The sequence below is a fragment of the Notolepis coatsorum genome (genome assembly GCF_963971535.1).
Source record: "Notolepis coatsorum genome assembly, chromosome: 9".
Lineage (NCBI taxonomy): Eukaryota > Metazoa > Chordata > Actinopteri > Aulopiformes > Paralepididae > Notolepis > Notolepis coatsorum.
In genome coordinates, this window is record NC_140173.1 from 48,554,978 (window position 1) to 48,579,792 (window position 24,815).

The 24,815-nt window shown below is 42.7% G+C and overlaps 1 protein-coding gene across 1 annotated transcript in view; it reads left to right on the forward strand.

The window, feature by feature from the left end:
- The window catches only part of rab11fip2 (RAB11 family interacting protein 2 (class I)), a 52,324-nt gene that overhangs the window by 11,063 nt on the left and 16,446 nt on the right, over positions 1-24,815 (forward strand). The gene's annotated exons all lie outside the window — the stretch shown is intronic.

A 24,815-nucleotide genomic window follows, 5' to 3' on the forward strand; every position in this document is an offset into this window, starting at 1 on the left:
CAGCTTGCAGCTACATTTGTTATTATTCCCACTTACTTGCACGTATTTCCAGAGATGGGAATGGAAGTAGCCTAACACCCTATTATCAAGTCGGTACTAATTCTACTCTTACTTTTCTTCGGGAGGTGTTGGCTGTAAAAGCGGATCTCTTGACACACACCCGTACGCATTTGTTTAACCGTACAGTGACTTAACCAAACAGGAACAGAATAGCGTAACCGAACTGGATCTGGTGTTAATTAGCCAACAGCACACTTCAGCATGCACAGACATTAGCACACTTCCTCTCTTGCCCATCAGCTGGGGCGCATTCGCGATATGTCATAATCAGCGCGGACGGTCGTATTTGTTTTAGGTGCTCGGGAGGTGACGACGCACCTCCAGGGTCTCGCTTCTGCGTTTTCTTTTTATTCAACGCAGAGCCGTAATGGATACGTACACACACACACACACACACACACACACACACAGCCACACAGCCTGTTGGCCTAATCTCACGTAGAGTAGACACAATGACACACAATGAGGCTCAAAGTCTAGATATTATATCCACACGACCGCACCGCAGCGATCCCGCGCCCCTCGCGGTCCCGTGGCCCGTCCGCGGTGTTTTCCGACTGACACATCAGGGGAAGGAAAGTACGTCTTGATATCCGAGTAGGCAGCCCCTAATTATCGCACACCTGTGTTTGTTGATTGTGAGGAGTTTCCCAGCGGTCCGGGCAGAGAGGGAGTATTGTGGTTCCTTCCTAGCAGAGGGAGGTTTATCTTGGCCTTGACACGCACGTGAAGCACACATGCCCCGGCTCTGGCTCCCGCTCTCGGGGGGCCTCAGGACGGCGCGCGCGGCCTGGGAATCGAGACTCGACGAAGGCCTTTTTTCATGTCTTTTCACAGGCTCTTTCAGCCACACGCTAAAGAGACTGTTTCAATTTAGATCTCTGTTTCGGGGTCGTTTTGGGATCCCGCTCGTCCCCCACGGGGGGCTTTGCCACGAGGGTTTAGAAATTATGCAAGAGTAGGAACAACGCAACTCAAATGAACACACAGCTCAGCCTAATCAGTGCAACGGCGACACAAGATGTTATGAGAAAGAAATGATATAGCGATGAAACAACTTAAAGAAGAGTCTAGGCCTATAGTTTGTAGAGAAGAGTCTAGGCCTATAGAGAAGTGTCTAGGTCTATAGAGAAGTGTCTAGGCCTATAGAGAAGAGTCTAGGCCTATAGAGAAGAGTCTAGGTCTATAGAGAAGAGTCTAGGACTATAGCCTATAGAGAAGAGTCTAGGTCTATAGAGAAGAGTCTAGGCCTATAGAGAAGGGTCTAGGTCTATAGAGAAGAGTCTAGGACTATAGCCTATAGAGAAGAGTCTAGATCTATAGAGAAGAGTCTAGGCCTATAGAGAAGAGTCTAGGTCTATAGCCTATAGAGAAGAGTCTAGGTCTATAGAGAAGAGTCTAGGCCTATAGAGAAGAGTCTAGGTCTATAGCCTATAGAGAAGAGTCTAGGCCTATAGAGAAGAGTCTAGGCCTATAGAGAATAGTCTAGGCCTATAGAGAAGGGTCTAGGTATATAGCCTATAGAGAAGAGTCTAGGTCTATAGAGAAGAGTATGTCTATAGAGAAGAGTATGTCTATAGAGAAGAGTCTAGGCCTATAGAGAAGAGTCTAGGCCTATAGAGAAGAGTCTAGGCCTATAGAGAAGAGTCTAGGCCTATAGAGAAGAGTCTAGGCCTATAGAGAATAGTCTAGGCCTATAGAGAAGGGTCTAGGTATATAGCCTATAGAGAAGAGTCTAGGTCTATAGAGAAGAGTATGTCTATAGAGAAGAGTCTAGGCCTATAGAGAAGAGTCTAGGACTATAGAGAAGAGTCTAGGTCTATAGAGAAGGGTCTAGGTATATAGCCTATAGAGAAGAGTCTAGGTCTATAGAGAAGAGTATGTCTATAGAGAAGAGTCTAGGCCTATAGAGAAGAGTCTAGGCCTATAGAGAAGAGTCTAGGTCTATAGCCTATAGAGAAGAGTCTAGGACTATAGAGAAGAGTTTAGGTCTATAGAGAAGAGTCTAGGCCTATAGAGAAGAGTCTAGGTCTATAGAGAAGAGTCTAGGCCTATAGAGAAGAGTCTAGGCCTATAGAGAAGAGTCTAGGTCTATAGAGAAGAGTCTAGGTCTATAGAGAAGAGTCTAAGTCTATAGAGAAGAGTCTAGGTCTATAGAGAAGGGTCTAGGAATAATAGAGAAGAGTCTAGGTCTATAGAGAAGAGTCTAGGTCTATAGGTCTATAGAGAAGAGTCTAGGTCTATAGAGAATAGTCTAGGTCTATAGCCTATAGAGAATAGTCTAGGACTATAAAGAAGAGTAGGCCTATAGAGAAGAGTCTAGGACTATAGAGAAGAGTCTAGGCCTATAGAGAAGAGTCTGTCTATAGAGAAGAGTCTGTCTATAGAGAAGAGTCTGTCTATAGAGAAGAGTCTGTCTATAGAGAAGAGTCTGTCTATAGAGAAGAGTCTGTCTATAGAGAAGAGTCTGTCTATAGAGAAGAGTCTGTCTATAGAGAAGAGTCTAGGTCTATAGAGAAGAGTCTAGGTCTATAGAGAAGAGTCTAGGTCTATAGAGAAGAGGTCTAGGTCTATAGAGAAGAGTCTAGGTCTATAGAGAAGAGTGTCTATAGAGAAGAGTCTGTCTATAGAGAAGAGTCTAGGTCTATAGAGAAGAGTCTAGGTCTATAGAGAAGAGTCTAGGTCTATAGAGAAGAGTCTAGGTCTATAGAGAAGAGTCTAGGCCTATAGAGAAGAGTCTAGGCAAGAGTCTAGGCCTATAGAGAAGAGTCTAGGCCTATAGAGAAGAGTCTAGGCCTATAGAGAAGAGTCTAGGCCTATAGAGAAGAGTCTAGGCCTATAGAGAAGAGTCTAGGTCTATAGAGAAGAGTCTAGGTAGGTCTATAGAGAAGAGTCTAGGTCTATAGAGAAGAGACTAGGTCTAGGTCTATATAGAAGAGTCTAGGTCTATAGCCTATAGAGAAGAGTCTAGGCCTATAGAGAAGAGTCTAGGCCTATAGAGAAGAGTCTAGGCCTATAGAGAAGAGTCTAGGCCTATAGAGAAGAGTCTAGGTCTATAGAGAAGAGTCTAGGTCTATAGCCTATAGAGAAGAGTCTAGGTCTATAGAGAAGAGTCTAGGTCTATAGCCTATAGAGAAGAGTCTAAGTCTATAGAGAAGAGTCTAGGTAGGTCTATAGAGAAGAGTCTAGGTCTATAGAGAAGAGTCTAGGTCTATAGCCTATAGAGAAGAGTCTAAGTCTATAGAGAAGAGTCTAGGTCTATAGCCTATAGAGAAGAGTCTAGCTAGGTCTATAGAGAAGAGTCTAGGTCTATAGCCTATAGAGAAGAGTCTAAGTCTATAGAGAAGAGTCTAGGCAGGTCTATAGAGAAGAGTCTAAGTCTATAGAGAAGAGTCTAGGTCTATAGCCTATAGAGAAGAGTATAAGTCTATAGAGAATAGTCTAGACCTGTAGGTCTATAGAGAAGAGTCTAGGTCTATAGAGAAGAGTCTAGGTCTATAGCCTATAGAGAAGAGTCTAAGTCTATAGAGAAGAGTCTAGGTAGGTCTATAGAGAAGAGTCTAAGTCTATAGAGAAGAGTCTAGGTAGGTCTATAGAGAAGAGTAGGTCTATAGAGAAGAGTCTAGGTCTATAGAGAAGAGTCTAGGTCTATAGCCTATAGAGAAGAGTCTAGGTCTATAGCTTATAGAGAAGTGTCTAGGTCTATAGAGAAGAGTCTAGGTCTATAGAGAAGTGTCTGAAGTGTCTAGGTCTATAGAGAAGAGTCTAGGTCTATAGAGAAGAGTCTAGGTCTATAGCTTATAGAGAAGAGTCTAGGTCTATAGAGAATAGGGGTGGGAATCATCAGTTGCATCACGATACGATACGATATCGATTCTTTGGACAACGATACGATATTTGCCGATATCACAAAGTCTGCCACGATACGATACGATACGATTCAATTCAGGTGCCTGCGATCGATATGAGGCGATATTATGTGCCCATTTAACACAATCAGTCACATTTAGATCAACTAAAAAAAGGCTACGGAAATATCAATTGATGTATTTATTTTTGAGCTCTTCCAGACATTTAAATGAAAAACAATCTATTGTTTTTAATACAAATAGACCTCCTGTTCACTTTTGTTTTTATATATTGAGCTTTAACACACACACAGACACACACACACACACACACACACACACACACACACACAGTCCCCCACAGCCCCCACCCCTCCTCCTTCCAAGTCCCCTCTTCACTCTCCTGTTCTCTCTCACGGTTAGCTGCTTAGCTTTTAAGCAGCCAACGCGACGTTCATTTAGATATTTAACGCGACGTTGGCATAAAGGAATGGCGACGATGCAACGCCTGTTATATGCATTTGACCCGTTGCGCGGAAAAACTGCACAGACTTATATCGGCTCGCAAAATAGACGCTCTGTAGTGCTTTAGAGCAGACGCAAACACTGCTGTAATGTATACACGGAGTTTCACAATACTGGGCGCCGGCGGATATGACTCGCGGGGATTTTCAAAATAAGAGTATCGCAATATGAATCGATCTTTTTACGTTGCGTCGATCCTATTTGATTATTGATAATAGATCGATATATCGATCTGGATCGATGTATTGTCCCACCCCTAATAGAGAAGAGTCTAGGTCTATAGAGAAGTGTCTACATTTACATTACATTTAGTCATTTAGCCGACGCTTTTATCCAAAGCGACTTACAAGTTCTGTACGACAAGCCATCAGGAAGGGCACAACTCTATCAGCTGAGTAACAATGTTCATCAAAGTGTTGAGTGCTACAGTGTAGGTTAGTTTATTAGGACAAGTGCATGACAGTATGGTTAGTTAGGGTTAGATATATATATATATATTTTTTTTTTTTCTTTTTTTTTTTCAGATAATGGTTGAAGAAGTGCGTCTTTAGTCGACGGCGAAAGATTGGATGTCTTTCGGCTGTCCTAACTGGGGTGGGTAGTTCATTCCACCATTGTGGGGCAAGGATTGAGAATAGGCGACTTCTCTTTGATGACTCTAACCCTCCCGGAGCTTGCATAGGAGTAGGTCTGAGGCGGCCAGAAGATGCAGAGCGTAGGGGTCTTGAGGGTGTGTAGTTAGAGACCATTGACCGGAGGTAGGCGGGAGCAGTTCCCTTTGCCGCACGGTATGCTAGGTCGAGGGCCTTGAAGCGGATTCGTGCAGCAATGGGGAGCCAGTGCAGGTCCCTAAGAAGTGGGGTGACATGGGCCGACTTCGGTAGGTTTGAGATCAGGCGGGCCGCTGCGTTCTGAATGAGTTGAAGAGGCTTAGTGGCAGTGGCCGGGAGGCCAGCGAGCAGTGCGTTGCAGTAGTCGAGGCGGGAGATGACTGTTGTCTAGGCCTATATAGAAGTGTCTAGGTCTATAGAGAAGAGTCTAGGTCTATAGCTTATAGAGAAGAGTCTAGGTCAGGGGTCTCAAACTCAATTTAGCTGGGGGCCGCTGGAGGTAGAGTAAGGGTTTCAACTTAGTATTCCTAAAAAAAGTACAACTGATCCAATCTTCTACAGAGAAGAGTCTAGGACTATAGAGAAGAGTCTAGGACTATAGAGAAGAGTCTAGGTCTATAGAGAAGAGTCTAGGTCTATAGAGAAGAGTCTAGGTCTATAGAGAAGAGTCTAGGACTATAGAGAAGAGTCTAGGTCTATAGAGAAGAGTCTAGGTCTATAGAGAAGAGTCTAGGCCTATAGAGAAGAGTCTAGGCCTATAGAGAAGAGTAGGCCTATAGAGAAGAGTCTAGGCCTATATAGAAGTGTCTAGGCCTATAGAGAAGAGTCTAGGTCTATAGCCTATAGAGAAGAGTCTAGCTAGGTCTATAGAGAAGAGTCTAGGCCTATAGAGAAGAGTCTAGGTCTATAGCCTATAGAGAAGAGTCTAGCTAGGTCTATAGAGAAGAGTCTAGGTCTATAGCCTATAGAGAAGAGTCTAAGTCTATAGAGAAGAGTCTAGGCAGGTCTATAGAGAAGAGTCTAAGTCTATAGAGAAGAGTCTAGGTCTATAGCCTATAGAGAAGAGTATAAGTCTATAGAGAATAGTCTAGACCTGTAGGTCTATAGAGAAGAGTCTAGGTCTATAGAGAAGAGTCTAGGTCTATAGCCTATAGAGAAGAGTCTAAGTCTATAGAGAAGAGTCTAGGTAGGTCTATAGAGAAGAGTCTAAGTCTATAGAGAAGAGTCTAGGTAGGTCTATAGAGAAGAGTAGGTCTATAGAGAAGAGTCTAGGTCTATAGAGAAGAGTCTAGGTCTATAGCCTATAGAGAAGAGTCTAGCTCTATAGCTTATAGAGAAGTGTCTAGGTCTATAGAGAAGAGTCTAGGTCTATAGAGAAGTGTCTGAAGTGTCTAGGTCTATAGAGAAGAGTCTAGGTCTATAGAGAAGAGTCTAGGTCTATAGCTTATAGAGAAGAGTCTAGGTCTATAGAGAAGAGTCTAGGTCTATAGAGAAGTGTCTACATTTACATTACATTTAGTCATTTAGCCGACGCTTTTATCCAAAGCGACTTACAAGTTCTGTACGACAAGCCATCAGGAAGGGCACAACTCTATCAGCTGAGTAACAATGTTCATCAAAGTGTTGAGTGCTACAGTGTAGGTTAGTTTATTAGGACAAGTGCATGACAGTATGGTTAGTTAGGGTTAGATATATATATATATATATTTTTTTTTTTCTTTTTTTTTTCAGATAATGGTTGAAGAAGTGCGTCTTTAGTCGACGGCGAAAGATTGGATGTCTTTCGGCTGTCCTAACTGGGGTGGGTAGTTCATTCCACCATTGTGGGGCAAGGATTGAGAATAGGCGACTTCTCTTTGATGACCCTCCCGGAGCTTGCATAGGAGTAGGTCTGAGGCGGCCAGAAGATGCAGAGCGTAGGGGTCTTGAGGGTGTGTAGTTAGAGACCATTGACCGGAGGTAGGCGGGAGCAGTTCCCTTTGCCGCACGGTATGCTAGGTCGAGGGCCTTGAAGCGGATTCGTGCAGCAATGGGGAGCCAGTGCAGGTCCCTAAGAAGTGGGGTGACATGGGCCGACTTCGGTAGGTTTGAGATCAGGCGGGCCGCTGCGTTCTGAATGAGTTGAAGAGGCTTAGTGGCAGTGGCCGGGAGGCCAGCGAGCAGTGCGTTGCAGTAGTCGAGGCGGGAGATGACTGTTGTCTAGGTCTATAGAGAAGAGTCTAGGTCTATAGAGAAGAGTCTAGGTCTATAGCTTATAGAGAAGAGTCTAGGTCAGGGGTCTCAAACTCAATTTAGCTGGGGGCCGCTGGAGGTAGAGTAAGGGTTTCAAGTATTCCTAAAAAAAGTACAACTGATCCAATCTTCTCACAAACTCACTAAAACCTCACAAACACCAGCAACTGAGCATTCTCAGTGGCGTGATTTTTAAACGTAGCCTATGTGTGCGAATACGCTCTCTGATTGGCTAGCCGCGTACAGCGAAGACCCTCTCTGATTGGTTTAGCGCCGAAGGGTCTCTTCCGCCTTGTACATATATATTCTCTGCTTCAAAGTGGTTATGCTTTGGCCCTCTTTCGAAGTGGGTTATGCTTAGAGTTAGGGTTAGGGTTAAGGTTAGGGTTAAGGTTAGGGTTAGGCGGAAGAGACCCTTCGGCGCTAAACCAATCGGAGAGGGTCTAGGTCTATAGAGAAGAGTCTAGGTCTATAGAGAAGAGTCTAGGTCTATAGCCTATAGAGAAGAGTAGGTAGGTTTAAGAGTCTAGGCCTATAGAGAAGAGTCTAGGCCTATAGAGAAGAGTCTAGGTCTATAGAGAAGAGTCTAGGACTATAGAGAAGAGTCTAGGTCTATAGAGAAGAGTCTAGGTCTATAGAGAAGAGTCTAGGACTATAGAGAAGAGTCTAGGTCTATAGAGAAGAGTCTAGGACTATAGAGAAGAGTCTAGGTCTATAGAGAAGGGTCTAGGCCTATAGAGAAGAGTAGGCCTATAGAGAAGAGTCTAGGTCTATAGCTTATAGAGAAGAGTCTAGGTCAGGGGTCTCAAACTCAATTTAGCTGGGGGCCGCTGGAGGTAGAGTAAGGGTTTCAAGTATTCCTAAAAAAAGTACAACTGATCCAATCTTCTCACAAACTCACTAAAACCTCACAAACACCAGCAACTGAGCATTCTCAGTGGCGTGATTTTTAAACGTAGCCTATGTGTGCGAATACGCTCTCTGATTGGCTAGCCGCGTACAGCGAAGACCCTCTCTGATTGGTTTAGCGCCGAAGGGTCTCTTCCGCCTTCATACCAGCGGCCATCAGGCTCCACAACAGTGGGCAGCGACTAGCAGCCTCCAGGCCCCACAACAGGGGGCAGCGACAGCGACTGCTACCAGACATTGACCTGGGACTTATAGGAACCCAAGGGGGACAAAGTAGACTACCCTGGTACTTTGATTAATGTATACTCAGTAGATAGTAAATTATTATAACACTACCTCTTGCATACTGCACCTCATGTGACACTGTGAATAATGTGAATATTCCTCAGCTAGTCAGATAGTAAATTATATTGACCATATTGATCAAATTGTTTACACTGCCTGTGTTGTCTTTTACTACCTGTATACTGTGTTGTTTTACTACCTGTACCCCTCCCCCCCCTCCCCCCCATGCTGCTATGATGCCTGAATTTCCCCAAGGGGATCAATAAAGGAATATCTTATCTTATCTTATCTTATTCTCTGCTTCAAAGTGGTTATGCTTTGGCCCTCTTTCGAAGTGGGTTATGCTTAGAGTTAGGGTTAGGGTTAAGGTTAGGGTTAAGGTTAGGGTTAGGGTTAGGCGGAAGAGACCCTTCGGCGCTAAACCAATCGGAGAGGGTCTAGGTCTATAGAGAAGAGTCTAGGTCTATAGAGAAGAGTCTAGGTCTATAGCCTATAGAGAAGAGTAGGTAGGTTTAAGAGTCTAGGCCTATAGAGAAGAGTCTAGCCCTATAGAGAAGAGTCTAGGTCTATAGAGAAGAGTCTAGGTCTATAGAGAAGAGTCTAGGTCTATAGAGAAGAGTCTAGGTCTATAGAGAAGAGTCTAGGACTATAGAGAAGAGTCTAGGTCTATAGAGAAGAGTCTAGGACTATAGAGAAGAGTCTAGGTCTATAGAGAAGGGTCTAGGCCTATAGAGAAGAGTAGGCCTATAGAGAAGAGTCTAGGCCTATATAGAAGTGTCTAGGTCTATAGAGAAGAGTCTAGGCCTATAGAGAAGAGTCTAGGACTATAGAGAAGAGTCTAGGTCTATAGAGAAGAGTCTAGGTCTACAGAGAATAGTCTAGGACTATAGAGAAGAGTCTAGGTCTATAGAGAAGAGTCTAGGTCTATAGAGAAGAGTCTAGGTCTATAGAGAAGAGTCTAGGTCTATAGAGAAGAGTCTAGGTCTACAGAGAAGAGTCTAGGACTATAGAGAAGAGTAGGTCTATAGAGAAGAGTCTAGGTCTATAGAGAAGAGTCTAGGTCTATAGAGAAGAGTCTAGGTCTATAGAGAAGAGTCTAGGTCTATAGAGAAGAGTCTAGGCCTATAGAGAAGAGTCTAGGCCTATAGAGAAGAGTAGGCCTATAGAGAAGAGTCTAGGCCTATATAGAAGTGTCTAGGTCTATAGAGAAGAGTCTAGGCCTATAGAGAAGAGTCTAGGTCATAGGTGTCAAACTCACGGCCCGCGGGCCAAATGCGGCCCGCCACGTCATTTGATGTGGCCCCCCAAGAGCTCTAGTAAAACATTTTTTTTTTTTTTTTTTACATTAATCTTGGGTTAAAAAATAGCGGTGTTAAAATAATTGTGGGTTAATGCATTAATAAAGCTTTGACAGCCTTAGTTATTACACATTCTTACACATACATGTGTGTTGAACATCTGAGGTATTGATGAAGTAACAAAGGAAAAAAGCCAAAAGCACTTACTCCTCAGACATTCTTTGACAATTTTACAGCCCAAAATACAAAAAAGATCCAGGCGGAATAGGTAACAAAGGGTTGAAGAAATATTGTCTGAACTGTCAGATGCAAGCTGGCTGTGTGACATAACCGAGCATCTCGCTCAATTGAATAAGAAGCTGTAGGGATGCAAACAAGTCCCACCCAAAACTTGACCAATATAGTTGTGAACTGAGACAACCCTTATTTTGTTATTTTTGAGTACAGTTACAGTTGTGTGTTCATGCAGACGCATAATAGCAATTTCATTACGAATTGAAAATGGGGGACCCTGATGTAAACAAGTCGAAAGTCTTTCTCTGGTCTGCATCCCCTTAACAATTGTGTGTATTGAGCTGTACTGTACTGTACCCATTCTGCAATCTGTTAATTAAAGTTAATTAAACTATCTTCCATTAGTTGGATGTATGGCCTCTGCAAGGTTGTGTGCAGCCATTTGTTTTTGTAACATCTGCTACATCTGTCCCACTTGTGCTTTTCAGCTCACAGGTGTTAGTTCTGCCCCTCTTGACTGTGACAAAAAGGTTTTGAACAAACTTAATGTCATAGCTTGTATTTGATGATATTCTTCTTTGTTATTTACTTGAATGGTTTGATCATTGATTGATGGAGTAATATGGGGTTCTGATAAACTAAAATTATTTGTTAAAATAACATAAGCTAACATATATTTTTACATCTATGCAAATGCATATGCAATATGTATAACTTGAATAAGTAATAAATACAGAAACAACATGTTTAACAATATGTAAATGAGTAGCTACATTTATTTTACATTACATTAACATTTATACAGTCTTTGGCCCTTTGAGGGCAACCATAATGCTGATGTGGCCCTCTGTGAAAATGAGTTTGACACCCCTGGTCTAGGTCTATAGCCTATAGAGAAGAGTCTGTAGAGCCATATGAAATCCATTTTATTATTTTCCAAATTCCATTGAATTTTTTGTCCAAATTCTGTTTTTTTCCATTTTTCAGATTTCAGAATTCTGTATTTTGCCTTTTACGCCCATTTTACCATCAGAAATAGTGTCTAATAAGTGGGAATGAATAAATGTCCACAATTTAATAAGATATAACAGTCCATTTAATGTTTTTAAGTGCTGCAACTCAAATACAGTTCAATTTTACACAATATTTTTCAAATAATATTGTGACAAAATAAAAATAAGAATTTCAAGTGTAAACAAGATACAGCTAGCTACTTTTATCACAATGTCAGTAGCCTAGCTATATCTATTCTATTGTGATGGAATATAGTAATGCATAATGTATGCACCTTTAGTTTATTTCATTTATAAAGGACAGTGTGTAGGCCTACTGACAATCATGATTTGCAAATAGATGGGTGCACCAGATTTAGCAAAAAGCTATAATTTCCATCTATAGTCCTATGTACTGTACGTTACATAGCTATTTAAATCACAATAGTGTCAGTGATTAGCCTCGCCTTCTAGCTGTATCTATTGTGATCACCAGAGATCATCGTTAGAGAGCTGGTGTGTTTTGGGAAGCACGGTCCTTGTTCCTGACATGGCTTTTGAAGTGATCTTCGCACGTGTTTTTGCGGGTCCAGTCCCCACGGTATGTTGACAGAATTTGAAAAACACCTTATCGACTGAAGCATAAAAGTCATTAGGATACTGCTCTGAATTTAGGGCTTAGTGCGGAATTTCTTACGACGTTAACGACGCACCGAAGCAGCCAGACGCTTGGATATTTCTGTGTTGTGTGTAACACGCTGTAGCGTCCCCGATCATGTTCGCGTTCAGGGCACGAAATAAATTTTTTGACTCACCGGCCAGTGGCGGGTAGATGGGAAAATTCTACCCGCCAAGCATATTTCTTACCGGCCAAAAAAAATACGCATTTTTGTGTCACGTACAGTGTTGTGCTAGTTACTGAAAAATAGTAACTCAGTTACTTTACTAGTTACTTCATTTCAAAGTAACTTCGTTACTGTACTAGTTACTTACACCCAAAAGTAATGAGTTACTGTGAAAAGTAACTATTTAGTTATTTAAAAAAAAAATAAAAAAAAAAAATTGCTCAAGTCCCATGCCCCATATACTCAAAATCGGTTGATCAACTTGACAGTTTCCATTCACATCACCGAACTCTGCTAAGCAATGTGGTCTAGAGCGTTTCATTATATATTCCCTCCCCGCTGTATGTATATTTCTCTCCCACCCACCCACCCCCTCCTAATGTACAGTCCCCTCCCCATCATATGTATATACTCTGTCAGGATCTAGGGGTAACAGTACTGTATATTTGAATACCGCTTATGTCACAAATGTATCAGTACTAAATACCTATATGTCCCTATGCCATAAATGTCATGTATGTTGTGTATGTCATAAATGTCTATATGAATTGAAAATGGGGGACCCTGATGGAAACAAGACAAACGTCTTTCTCAGGTCTGCATCCCCTTAACAATTGTATGTATTGAGCCGTACTGTATTGTACCCATTCTGCAATCTGTTAAATAAAGTTTTCATTCATTCATTCATTCATTCATCCATTCATTAATTCATTCATAACCATCTTGCAGCGTTGTTATCAAAGCATTGCAACGTTAGAATAGTTAGGATATCAATTGTGCATGAAAGGACTATATTTATATTGTTTGATTAGTATTATGAGATTCCCTGGCAGATTTCGTACAGTCAAAATCCGTTGATCTTGAGTTTCAGTGAACACATTGCACTCACCGTCACCAGTCTGCGGTGGTCGAGATGTAACGTTAGTCCAGTTGACTCCAGCAGCCCTTCAAACATGTTCTTTATCTCGTTTCCATGTTGTATATTAATTATCTCTCCAAGTAGTTGCTAAATGGTTTGTTAGTTCGTTATTATTACTGCGTTCTTATTATGTATTTTCATAGCGAGCGTCCTCTTGTTGTTTACTGTAGAGAGCGCCTATTTCTTTCAGAACGTCAGTGGCCAATCAGAAGTGCGAAACCAGAATGAGGCTACGGAAAGAAATAATAATAATAATAATACTTCGTTTTATATAGCGCCTTTCAGTCTACAGTAAACAAAACAAACGCAGGCGAAATAAGGACGCTCGCTATGAATCTACATAAAAAGAATGCAGTAACGAACTAACAAACCATTCAGTAACGTAAGTAGCGTTACTGAATTTCAAAAGTAATGCGTTAGAGTACTAGTTGCGGCAAAAAGTAACTTCGTTTCTGTAACGCGTTACTTTGTAACGCGTTAGTCCCAACACTGGTCACGTATATAAAAAAAATTCAGTACATTTCAAGTAGATATGCTATTACGTTGAAGAATAGACACTTAAAGAGGCCAGAGTTAAATGTGTACTCTCTCTCTCTCTCTGAAGTGACTTCTCGCTATCTGCAAACAGCTCCACTGTCTGTGTGTATACTTAGTAGCCTCCAAATGCAGCCAGGATTCTCCGGCGCTGCAGCCGGACCCTATTGGTATACTGTGTGTTGGTCAAATCACATTCAGCATGCCCTCAGCTCGAATACGCATCGAATCAATGTTATAAAACATTGATATCAGGAGCTATCTGTAGCTATTGCTAGCCGGCTAGATAACGTTAAGACAACGCCTCAGTGAACTATTTAGTTTACTGGGACATATAGAGCTCTAACGTGAGCTAACGTTGCCTACCGAGCGAACGGATGTATTATGCACTCGACTATTGCTGGAGCATTTGTTGATATCAGCAGCTATCAGTAGCTAGCCAGCTAGATACCGTTATTAGACAATGCCTCATGTATTAAACTTAGTGATAAACAAGGAGTGGTGCGATTTAGGCAACACAAAGGAACTGTCTAACCACTGCTCCCCAGACCTGGAGTTTATCACGATAAAATGTCGACCCTTCTTCCTCCCAAGAGAGTTAACGTCCATCATCCTCATCGGAGTGTACATTCCACCACACGCGAACACTGGGGTCGCACTTTCAAAACTTCACAACGAGGTAAACAAACTCCAGGTAGCTAATGTTGACGCTGCCATTTTGGTCTTGGGGGATTTCAACAGCGCGCGTCTTAAAAAGGTGCTGCCGAATTTCTATCAGCATGTGACCTGTCCCACCAGAGGCGAGAACATACTAGACCATGTATACTCGCAATTTAAGAATGGGTACAAGTCACAGGCTCTTAGTCCATTCGGTAAAAGCGATCACGCCGCCATCTTCCTTTTGCCAAAGTACAGACAGAGTCTCAAGCGAACGCCGGTGGTCTCGCGAGAGGTTAAGCGTTGGGCCGTGACGTCAGTGGAGTCACTCCAAGCAGTGCTGGGAAGCACAGAATGGAGTGTATTCCGTGATAACACAGCCAATATTAACGAATACACCGAAACGGTGATTGACTATGTCTGTACTCGGGTAGAAGTAATAATCCCCTCCACCAAAATGAATATCTACCCAAATCAAAAGCCCTGGGTAGACAAATCCGTCCGTGAGGCTCTGAAAGTGCGCACATCAGCATACAACACCGGGCTGGTGACAGGCAACATGGAAGAACACAAGATGGCAAGATACAACGTCAGGAGAGCAGTAATAGAGGCAAAACGGCGTTACAGGGATAAAGTTGAACTTCAGTTTGAACAGGCTGACTCTAGAGGCATGTGGCAGGGCCTCAGAACAATGACAGACTACAAAGGAACCCCCCTCAAACTGAACAGTGACATCTCCTTAGCAAATGATCTCAACTCCTTCTATGCGAGGTTTGAGGCTGTGAATAACAACACCAGCCTACAAACCACGGCAATGGGGGGGGGGGGGGTCTGCTGATGGAGACTCAGTGTTCAGGGTAACAGAGCATGAGGTGAGACGGATCTTTAAAAAAGTGGATATCAGGAAGGCAGCAGGACCGGACGGCATCCCCGGCCGCGTCCTAAAAGTCTGTGCCGACCAACTGGCCCCGGTATTCACTGACATCTTCAACCTGTCCTTGGAACAGGCCGTCATCCCCACCTGTCTGAAGAAGTCCACCATCATCCCTGTACCCAAAAAATCTACGCCCGCTTGCCTCAACGACTACCGCCCTGTAGCCCTCACCTCCATAGCCATGAAGTGCTTTGAGAAGCTAGTGAAGGGCTACATCTGTTCCTCCCTCCCCATCAACCTGGACCCTCTGCAATTTGCATATCGCCCCAACAGGTCCACGGAGGACGCCATAGCCCATGTGCTGCACACAGCAGCATCACATCTGGACAAGAGGCAGGGGAACTATGTGAGAATGCTGTTCATCGACTACAGCTCAGCATTCAATACCATAGTCCCCTCCAAACTCATAGCCAAGCTCAGGGACCTGGGCTTGAACTATGACCTGTGCCAGTGGGTCCTGGACTTCCTGACGGGCAGACCCCAGGTGGTAAGAGCCGGCAACTGCACCTCCTCATCCATCACGCTCAACATAGGGGCCCCCCAGGGCTGTGTTCTGAGCCCCCTCCTCTACTCCCTGTACACACATGACTGCGTAGCACAGCGGAACAACAACACCATCATCAAATTTGCTGATGACACAGTAGTGGTGGGCCTGATCTCTGCCAACGACGAAAGGGCCTACCTGGAAGAGGTAGAGAACCTGTCACAGTGGTGTCAGGAGAACTGCCTCTCCCTGAACGTCAGCAAAACAAAAGAGATGATTGTGGACTTCAGGAGGTCGGGGGTCAAGGACTACAGCCCCCTCAGCATCGACGGGGCACCGGTTGAGAGAGTGAACAGTTTCAAGTACCTCGGAGCCCACATATCCGAGGACTTGACATGGACCACACACATTGACAGTGTTGTGAAGAAGGCACGACAACGCCTCTACTTCCTCAGGCGCCTAAGGAAGTTCCAAGTCAGTCAGAAGATCCTTAGGAACTTCTACTCATGTACAATAGAGAGCATCCTGACCGGCAACATCACCTCCTGGTTTGGGAATAGCACTGCACAAGACCGTAGCAGACTACAAAGAGTGACACGTTCAGCCGAACGCACAATTAGAGGGGGGCTTCCCACCCTCCAGAACATTTACAACAAGCGGTGCAAGGGGAAGGCTAAGAGAATTATTAAGGACTCGAGCCACCCGAACAACTGCCTCTTTGAACTGCTGCCGTCAGGCAAGCGATACCGGAGTCTTAAGGCGAGCACAGAAAGACTCAGAAGGAGCTTCTATCCCCAGGCCATCAGGCTGCTAAACGAACAATAATCGCTAAACGAACAATAATCACTATGCAACAACCATCAAATGCACACAGCACACACACCCACACGCACACACTCACTCAAACAAACAACACACTGCAGCACCCACTCTCCACACTTTAGATCACACAAACACACTTACACTTTATATTTATTGATAAAGGATTTGCACTACAACTCGTACACCTACTGTGAATTGTACCTAAACTGCACCTCGTCCATTTATGCCTTGCACTATATAGTATTGTATATTAGTACACTGCACAGTATTGTATATTGTATGGTAACTACGTCTACGAACATTGTACATATGTCTAAACTGAACACTGTGACCTCTTTTTTTTACTTCTAATTTTTACTATGTTTTTATTTCATACTTATCTTGTCATGCACAGTCTCTGGAGCGCAACAGTAAGAAGCATTTTGTACAAAAGTATTCTGTACTTCTGTATGACAACTATTAAAGAAACTTGAAACTTGATGCACCGATGTGAAAATTGTGGCCGATACCGATAACCGATATTAATATTGCTGTTCTGGCCGATACCGATATTTACCGATGTCGATATCTCTGTATAGAAAACACTTTTTTATGATAATCAAATAAAGACCTATTTTCCAAAACGCATAATTTTTGTACTTTTGTAACTTATTTTCAGAAATGACTGATATTTTGAAACTATTTAAGGCCAAAACATGTAAAAAAAAAAAAAAAGATAAAAAAAATATATATATATATAAAAAAAGAAAAATTATATCGGCCCTATCTTGATATCGGACCGATACCGATGTGTAAAAAAACGGCCATATCGGCCGATATTATATCGGCGGCCGATATTATATCGCATCACTAATTAAACTAAAAGTGAATAGTTGACTGGGTCATTGTTTAAACAGTAACGTTAGCTCACGGAGGTCCGCACTAGACTAGAGCAGACTGCCTCTGTGTTGATACGAGCAGAAGCACGGACTGGGGCGGATATGACTCGTTGCCACGGGTTTTTTCAAAATAAGAGTATAATATGAACCAAACGTTGCTAACTGCCGGAGCCATCAATATTATGACTGGAGCTGCGCTTGGGGCGGAAATGAGACCCGCACAGGATTTTCAAAATAAGAGTATGGATATGAACTACACGCCAGGTGGCGGGCAGACCTCTCAGTGTCACTTGCCAAACCGAAAATCTGCCCGCCAATGGCGGGTGGCGGGCTCAAATTTTGTGCCCTGTTCGCGTTGCACCAAACGTTCCATATTCTCCCGAACGCGGAATTTCAGTCCAGATTAGGGCAAATTCTGCAATATTCCACGTTTTACAGTTGATTCCATTTTTATTGGTCAATTCCGCAATTCCGTCCGCGATTCCATGAACGTGGATTTCATATGGCTCTAGAGTCTAGGTCTATAGCTTATAGAGAAGAGTCTAGGTCTATAGAGAAGAGTCTAGGTCTATAGCTTATAGAGAAGAGTCTAGGTCTATAGAGAAGCGTCTAGGTCTATAGCTTATAGAGAAGAGTCTAGGTCTATAGAGAAGAGTCTAGGTCTATAGCTTATAGAGAAGAGTCTAGGTCTATAGAGAAGCGTCTAGGTCTATAGCTTATAGAGAAGAGTCTAGGTCTATAGAGAAGAGTCTAGGCCTATAGAGAAGAGTCTAGGTCTATAGAGAAGAGTCTAGGTCTATAGCTTATAGAGAATAGTCTAGGTCTATAGAGAAGAGTCTAGGCCTATAGAGAAGAGTCGAGGTCTCTAGCATTAGCCTATAGAGAAGCATCTAGGTCTATGAGTCTAGGTCTATAGAGAAGAGTCTAGGTCTATAGCCTATAGAGAAGAGTCGAGGTCTATAGAGAAGAGTCTAGGTCTATAGCCTATAGAGAAGTGTCTAGGTCGATAGAGAAGAGTCTAGGCCTATAGAGAAGAGTCTAGGCCTATAGAGAAGAGTAGGTCTATAGAGAAGAGTCTAGGTCTATAGCCTATAGAGAAGTGTCTAGGTCTATAGAGAAGAGTCTAGGTCTATAGAGAAGAGTCTAGGTCTATAGCCTATAGAGAAGTGTCTAGGTCTATAGAGAAGAGTCTAGGTCTATCCTATAGAGAAGAGTCTATCCTATAGAGAAGAGTCTAGGTCTATAGCCTATAGAGAAGAGTCTAGGTCTATAGAGAAGAGTCTAGGTCTATCATATAGAGAAGAGTCTATCCTATAGAGAAGAGTCTAGGTCTATAGAGAAGAGCCTAGGTCTATAGAGAAGAGTCTAGGTCTATAGAGAAGAGTCTAGGTCTATCCTATAGAGAAGAGTCTAGGTCTATAGCCTATAGAGAAGAGTCTAGGCCTATAGAGAAGAGTCTGGGCCTATAGGCCTTTAGAGAAGAGTCTAGGCCTATAAAGAATAGTCTAGGCCTATAGAGAAGAGTCTAGGCCTATAGAGAAGAGTCTAGGTCTATAGAGAAGAGTCTAGGCCTATAGAGAAGAGTCTAGGTCTATAGCCTATAGAGAAGAGTCTAGGCCTATAGAGAAGAGCCTATAGAGAAGAGTCTAGGCCTATAGAGAAGAGTCTAGGCCTATAGAGAAGAGTAGGCCTATAGAGAAGAGTCTAGGCCTATAGAGAAGAGCCTATAGAGAAGAGTCTAGGTCTTATAGAGAAGAGTCTAGGTCCTATAGAGAAGAGTCTAGGTCCTATAGAGAAGAGTCTAGGTCCTATAGAGAAGAGTCTAGGTCCTATAGAGAGAAGAGTCTAGGTCTATAGAGAAGAGTCTAGGCCTATAGAGAAGAGTCTAGGTCTATAGAGAAGAGTCTAGGCCTATAGCTATAGAGAAGAGTCTAGGTCTATAGAGAAGAGTCTAGGTCTATAGAGAAGAAGAGTCTAGGCCTATAGAGAAGAGTCTAGGCCTATAGAGAAGAGTCTAGGCCTATAGAGAAGAGTATAGGCCTATAGAGAAGAGTCTAGGCTTATAGAGAAGAGTCTAGGTCTATAGAGAAGAGTCTAGGTCTATAGCTTATTTGCTTCACACGTCCCCCTTGTCCCAGAATGGCATAGAAAGAAAAATAGACGGAAAGCCTTTTCCGTGACAGAAGTTGGTTAATGTCGATGTAGACTAGTATTTTGAATGACAATTGCCCCTAAATGGTGTTGTTGCTACTCGGCCTGTGGAAGCGAACGAGGAACTGAATATATAGAAGCACTCGTTCTCATTAGCATGTATGAACCGCCGTGTTGCCCTGTAATAGGGCTTTGTAATTTCCCAACTGCTTGTCGTTGCAGTTCTGAACAAAGGCCAGATTTGTGCAAATGTCACCCTGTTTTGCTCACAGTGGAGGCATGAATCCCATTACTTCCAGTAGAAAAAGCAGAGAGGTTAAACAAATAGGAGCGGCGGAGAGCGCCATGAAATGGCTCACATTATTCCACACAGTCGGCTATTTCCTAGATTCAGTTTGCAAATAATAATGTTTATCCTTTGAATAATAAATTCTTAGTTAGGCTATGTTGAAGAAAGTTGAAATGACAGAGGCTGGCGTGTTCCCGTGTGCCGGGGTCTCTGCTGACATTAGCCTCTCTGATGAGTTGGCCCTAGTTCATAAAATATAGCATAAAAAAACATCAAGGTAGAACAAATATAATATCTATATATATTAGGGCTGTCCCCGACTAAGGATTTGGATAGTCGACTGTGATTGGCCGAAATTTGCCGATAGTCGACTGGTAGTTGACTACCCCCCCCCCCCCCGAATGCAAAAAAAAATTATTATACTGTATATAAATATTATTATGTATCATTCCATTTGGGCTGTGGGGGGTGCTTAATGTCTGAAGGAGTCGACTGAAGGCTTCTTGTTCTCTGTGGAAGCATGTAATTGGTCCACTGATGGATACATCTTGATATTTGTCTAGTCTAGTGTGTTCATTAGACGGGTGAAATCCTCTTTCAGTGCCTCGGTGCCCATTTTCTTGGGCAGTTAGCCTCGCAGCTATGCGCGCCATTAGCGTTAGCCACGCTTCTAGGCCTCTTTGCTTAAAAATAAGTAAATATATATATATTTTTTTGTGCATTCGACTAAGAAGTTGGCAATCGACTACGACTCCTTTCGATCGATTAGTCGACTATTCGACTAATCGGGGTCAGCCCTAATATATACATCTATGAATATATCTATAGGCATTTCTTTCTAGGGCTGCCCCCTCTTAACACTTTTTCCGCCAATAACGTCATACAACGGGTTTCAAGTTCATGCGAATTCTGCCAGATCACGGCGTACGACGTTATTCTGATCATATTTTCGCCATGGTATTCATATTTCACTCACGGAGCCTTGGCTAATGCTGTGGAACTCAGCACAACTCTGCAACGCTTCAATACTGCCACCTGGTGGATGATCGGCGAGTTGCCAAACCGGATATGCCCGTTGGAGCTCGGTGCGTCTCCCAAATCCGTCCGGCCACTCGTATATCGTTGCGTGACTCAAGACACACACCGTGGATATGGATGGATCATTGCTAGAGCTGCCGCGGTATTGATGTTTTCCTTACCGCACAAATTTGCGAAATATTTCCTACCGCTGCGGTTATTACCGCACACACACACACACACAAAAAAAAAGTTTGAATGCATTTTTTTTGTAGTCTACTCTTTATAGCATATAGCCTGCCTCTAGTCTAAATGTCTATCTTTAGAGGATGACTTTGCAGCATGAATATTGTTTGGGATTCGGCAAGCACGCATTCGTTAAAAGTGAAACACGGATTCGAAGTATCCCCTCTGTTCCCCGCCGGTTACCCCCCGACCCTTTCTTCTTCTTATTATTATTATAACGTTACTACTTATGATTACAAAGGCATTCGTTTTGTGGCATTACGTTATATAGTTACACGTTCGTATTTACCGGACCATAGCAAGGCAAGCGTTACTCAATTCATATCTCAGTTCCTTTCTTTGCTCAGAGCGTGCAGAGTTGTACCCATTCTGCGGTCTGTTAATAAAGTTTTCAATCAGACAAGTGTATAGAACGAAGGGCTTTTATTATAACATTTCGTTGCAGTAAAATCATTATGCCTCGTTCCCTGAGGAGCGACGGTACGTCGGTAATCCACTCCGGTCTCCGGTGGGAGCTAACGTATATTAGCCGTGTTGTGACTGTGAGCTCTGATCAATGGCTGAGATTCAGGAAGTAAAAGCACTGCAAGACGATCCAACGTGTGACGCGTCTCTCTTCTGACCAATCACTGGTCTGCAATGTTTCACATGACTTTTCTGGTACCCAATAGGGTCGCTTGGAACCTCGATAGAGGAGTAGGGTATATCTGCAGAGCCGCAAGCCCAACGAGAGAAGGGTACTTTCAGGGGAGGAAATTAGGCCACTTTACTCGCCAAATGCGAGTATTTTTTACGTTTGGCGAGTGATTCATGAAGACCACTCGCCAGTCTGGCGAGTTGACAGTGCCACGAGAGCACTGCACAAGACCCGCGGACATATATAATGTTTAATAAAAGTTCCCGCAGTACTGGCCAACCCGCGGACATATATAATGTTTAATAAAAGTTCCCGCAGTACTGGCCAACCCGCGGACATATATAATGTTTAATAAAAGTTCCTGCAGTACTGGCCAACCCGCGGAAATATAGAATGTTGAATAAAAGTCCCGTGGTACTAGCCATCAGTCAAGGAAGCACTCGCAAACAGATAACGTTAAACACAGAAGATGGAAAACAGACAGACTGAGCAACGGGGAACTGCATCCTGATCCAACCCTAGTACAACTCTCGAGTCCAAGGCAAGGACACATTTAAATTACAGAGGTGTATGTTAGTCTATTGCGCACCGGACTACGACGTAAGGTTAGACATTTTATTTCATGCTCAAAAGCCCATGGCTTGCACATCGCAGTCACGAAAGGGGCTAGCTCAACCAGTGCACAACAGCAGACCAACCCAACTGACGATACCACAACACTGACGGTACTTCACAGCACTGTCGTAAGGCCACCGTGCCCATAGATATATATAGACCGTGCCCATAGATATCTATGACCGTGCCGTCTTAAAGGCACAGTGAACACTCGGATGCATACACAACATTGACGTGGCTTGACAACCGAGGTTCAAAGTTAACTTGATTGACTGATTGAAAACTTTATTAACAGATTGCAGAATGGGTACAATACAGTACGGCTCAATACACACAATTGTTAAGGGGATGCAGACCAGAGAAAGACTTTCGTCTTGTTTACATCAGGGTCCCCCATTTTCAATTCATCATAACATATGACATGACATACACAACATACAGATAGACAGTACTGCTACATCTATACATTTCACATCTATCTATCTATACACTTCACAACATACTTCGGTTTTTTTCTTTCACTGCCCAACCCAGTCCAACCCAGCATCTTTCACTGCCCAGTTCAGCCCAACCCAGTCCAGAATAGATCCCTCTTTCATGTTAATATGTGTTATGCTAATATTGTGAAGAGTAGAGACTGTTATTAATGTTTTATGCTAATAAATATTTTAAATAGTAGAGACACGGTGTGATTATTACTATGATTGAAAATCAATTTAGACGAAGACATACAAAGAAGTAATTATCACAATTAGCGATTTTTTTTGGCTGGTAAAAAATCAGTTTGTCTGGTAAAAAAAATCAGATACTCGCCAGTTGGCTGGTAAGCCAAAAAGTTAGTTTCCTCCCCTGGGTACTTTATTATTATAAAAAAAAAAACAGCGGTGACGCGGTATTCAGCCTACTCTTGCGGTGGGCGTGATGTAACGGCGATACCGCGGTAATGCGGTAATCGCGGCAGCTCTAATCATTGCCATAACTCAATAATCCACATGATTTGGGCGTGTATTAGTATTATACAAACCGGAAATTGATCGCCTCGATCCCCATCACATAACTGGGATCTGTTTGCTCCAGTATCATCGCCCAACGGTAAGAGTAGGCTGCCGTGAGTTTCAGCGTTTTTGTTTATTATTATCGATGCAAACTGCTCTGATCTATATATCACCCATACTACATAAATCATTTAACGACGATCACGGAATTATAAACGACCCCCCCCTCCCCTCCGTTCACCCGCGCATGATCGGTCATAACGGTTAGGACCATGTACAGTTGAAATTTTTAATATAGCGTGTATCGGCAACAAATGGCATTTGATAATGTATATATGCATTTATGCCTATATCTCACGTTCTAGGATTTACTGCAGAAAACGATAAAAACATATTTATATTCTAGACTGTATTTTTGTATGGATGTGTGAATGAAAAAGTAAAACGTTCCTACATCCTGAACGATAGATAATCGATGTTGAATGGGCCATAGTAATGTCAATTTAGCAATACAATTTAAAAAGTTATAGCCCTGCAAAGAAGGTAAACATCTCCATAGGCTTACAGTGCTGGCAGTGATCAAACATTGATGGATATAAGCGTGGCAGAGAAAGTGTTAATTGTCTAATTCTAGTTTTTCTAGTTTCTTTTTTCACTTTTATGTTTTCTTGAAAAATGATGAGCAAAATAATAAGTATATCTCTGCATTTCATCTTCAATAGGCACCAGATTGAAATGGGGCTTTCTGCAGGACTGCATTAATTTGCAGGAATGTAATGATGTCAATGCAGATTGTACAGATGTGTAGATTAAATAAGACAAAATCCAGACTAGGAAATTCTTACGTTGGGGATACAGTAGCCCTAATCTTTCTTTATCTTATTGTCTTTGTGAAGCGCTTTGTATATTATTTTACGTTTTGGAAAAGTGCTGTATAAATTAACTACATTATTGTTATTATTATTTATATTGTTCAATATTGTAAGGATTTTGATCACATTATCACTGTTTATGGCTGTTTCAAGTTCTGCTGTTTGCTTAGCAGATTTCCATGAAGCCTATTCTTCTTCATATGAATTATAATTGGCTTCCTGATGCGTCGGCCTCAGCTGTTCCCACTAATAGAGAAGGTAAAGCCTCAGCTGTTCCCACTAATAGAGAAGGTAAAGCCTCAGCTGTTCCCACTAATAGAGAAGGCAAAGCCTCAGCTGTTCCCACTAATAGAGAAGGCAAAGCCTCAGCTGTTCCCACTAATAGAGAAGGTAAAGCCTCAGCTGTTCCCACTAATAGAGAAGGTAAAGCCTCAGCTGTTCCCACTAATAGAGAAGGTAAAGCCTCAGCTGTTCCCACTAATAGAGAAGGTAAATCCTCAGCTGTTCCCACTAATAGAGAAGGTAAAGCCTCAGCTGTTCCCACTAATAGAGAAGGCAAAGCCTCAGCTGTTCCCACTAATAGAGAAGGTAAATCCTCAGCTGTTTCCACTAATAGAGAAGGTAAAGCCTCAGCTGTTCCCACTAATAGAGAAGGTAAAGCCTGCACTCTTGGAATTACATTCGTACACCTCGTCATTGACAATCCAGCGTTAACCCTTTCACTACCACACTACAGAAGGTTAACCTTTCACTACCACACCGCAGATGGTTAAGCCTGTAGTGTGGTAGTGAAAGGGTTAACCTGCTGTAGTGTGGTTGTGAAAGGGTTTAACCCTTTGTCGCATGGCAGGGAAAGGGTTAACCTTCTGTATTGTCGCAGTGAAAGGGTTAACCTGTTTGGTAGTGTGTTAGTGAAAGGGTTAAAC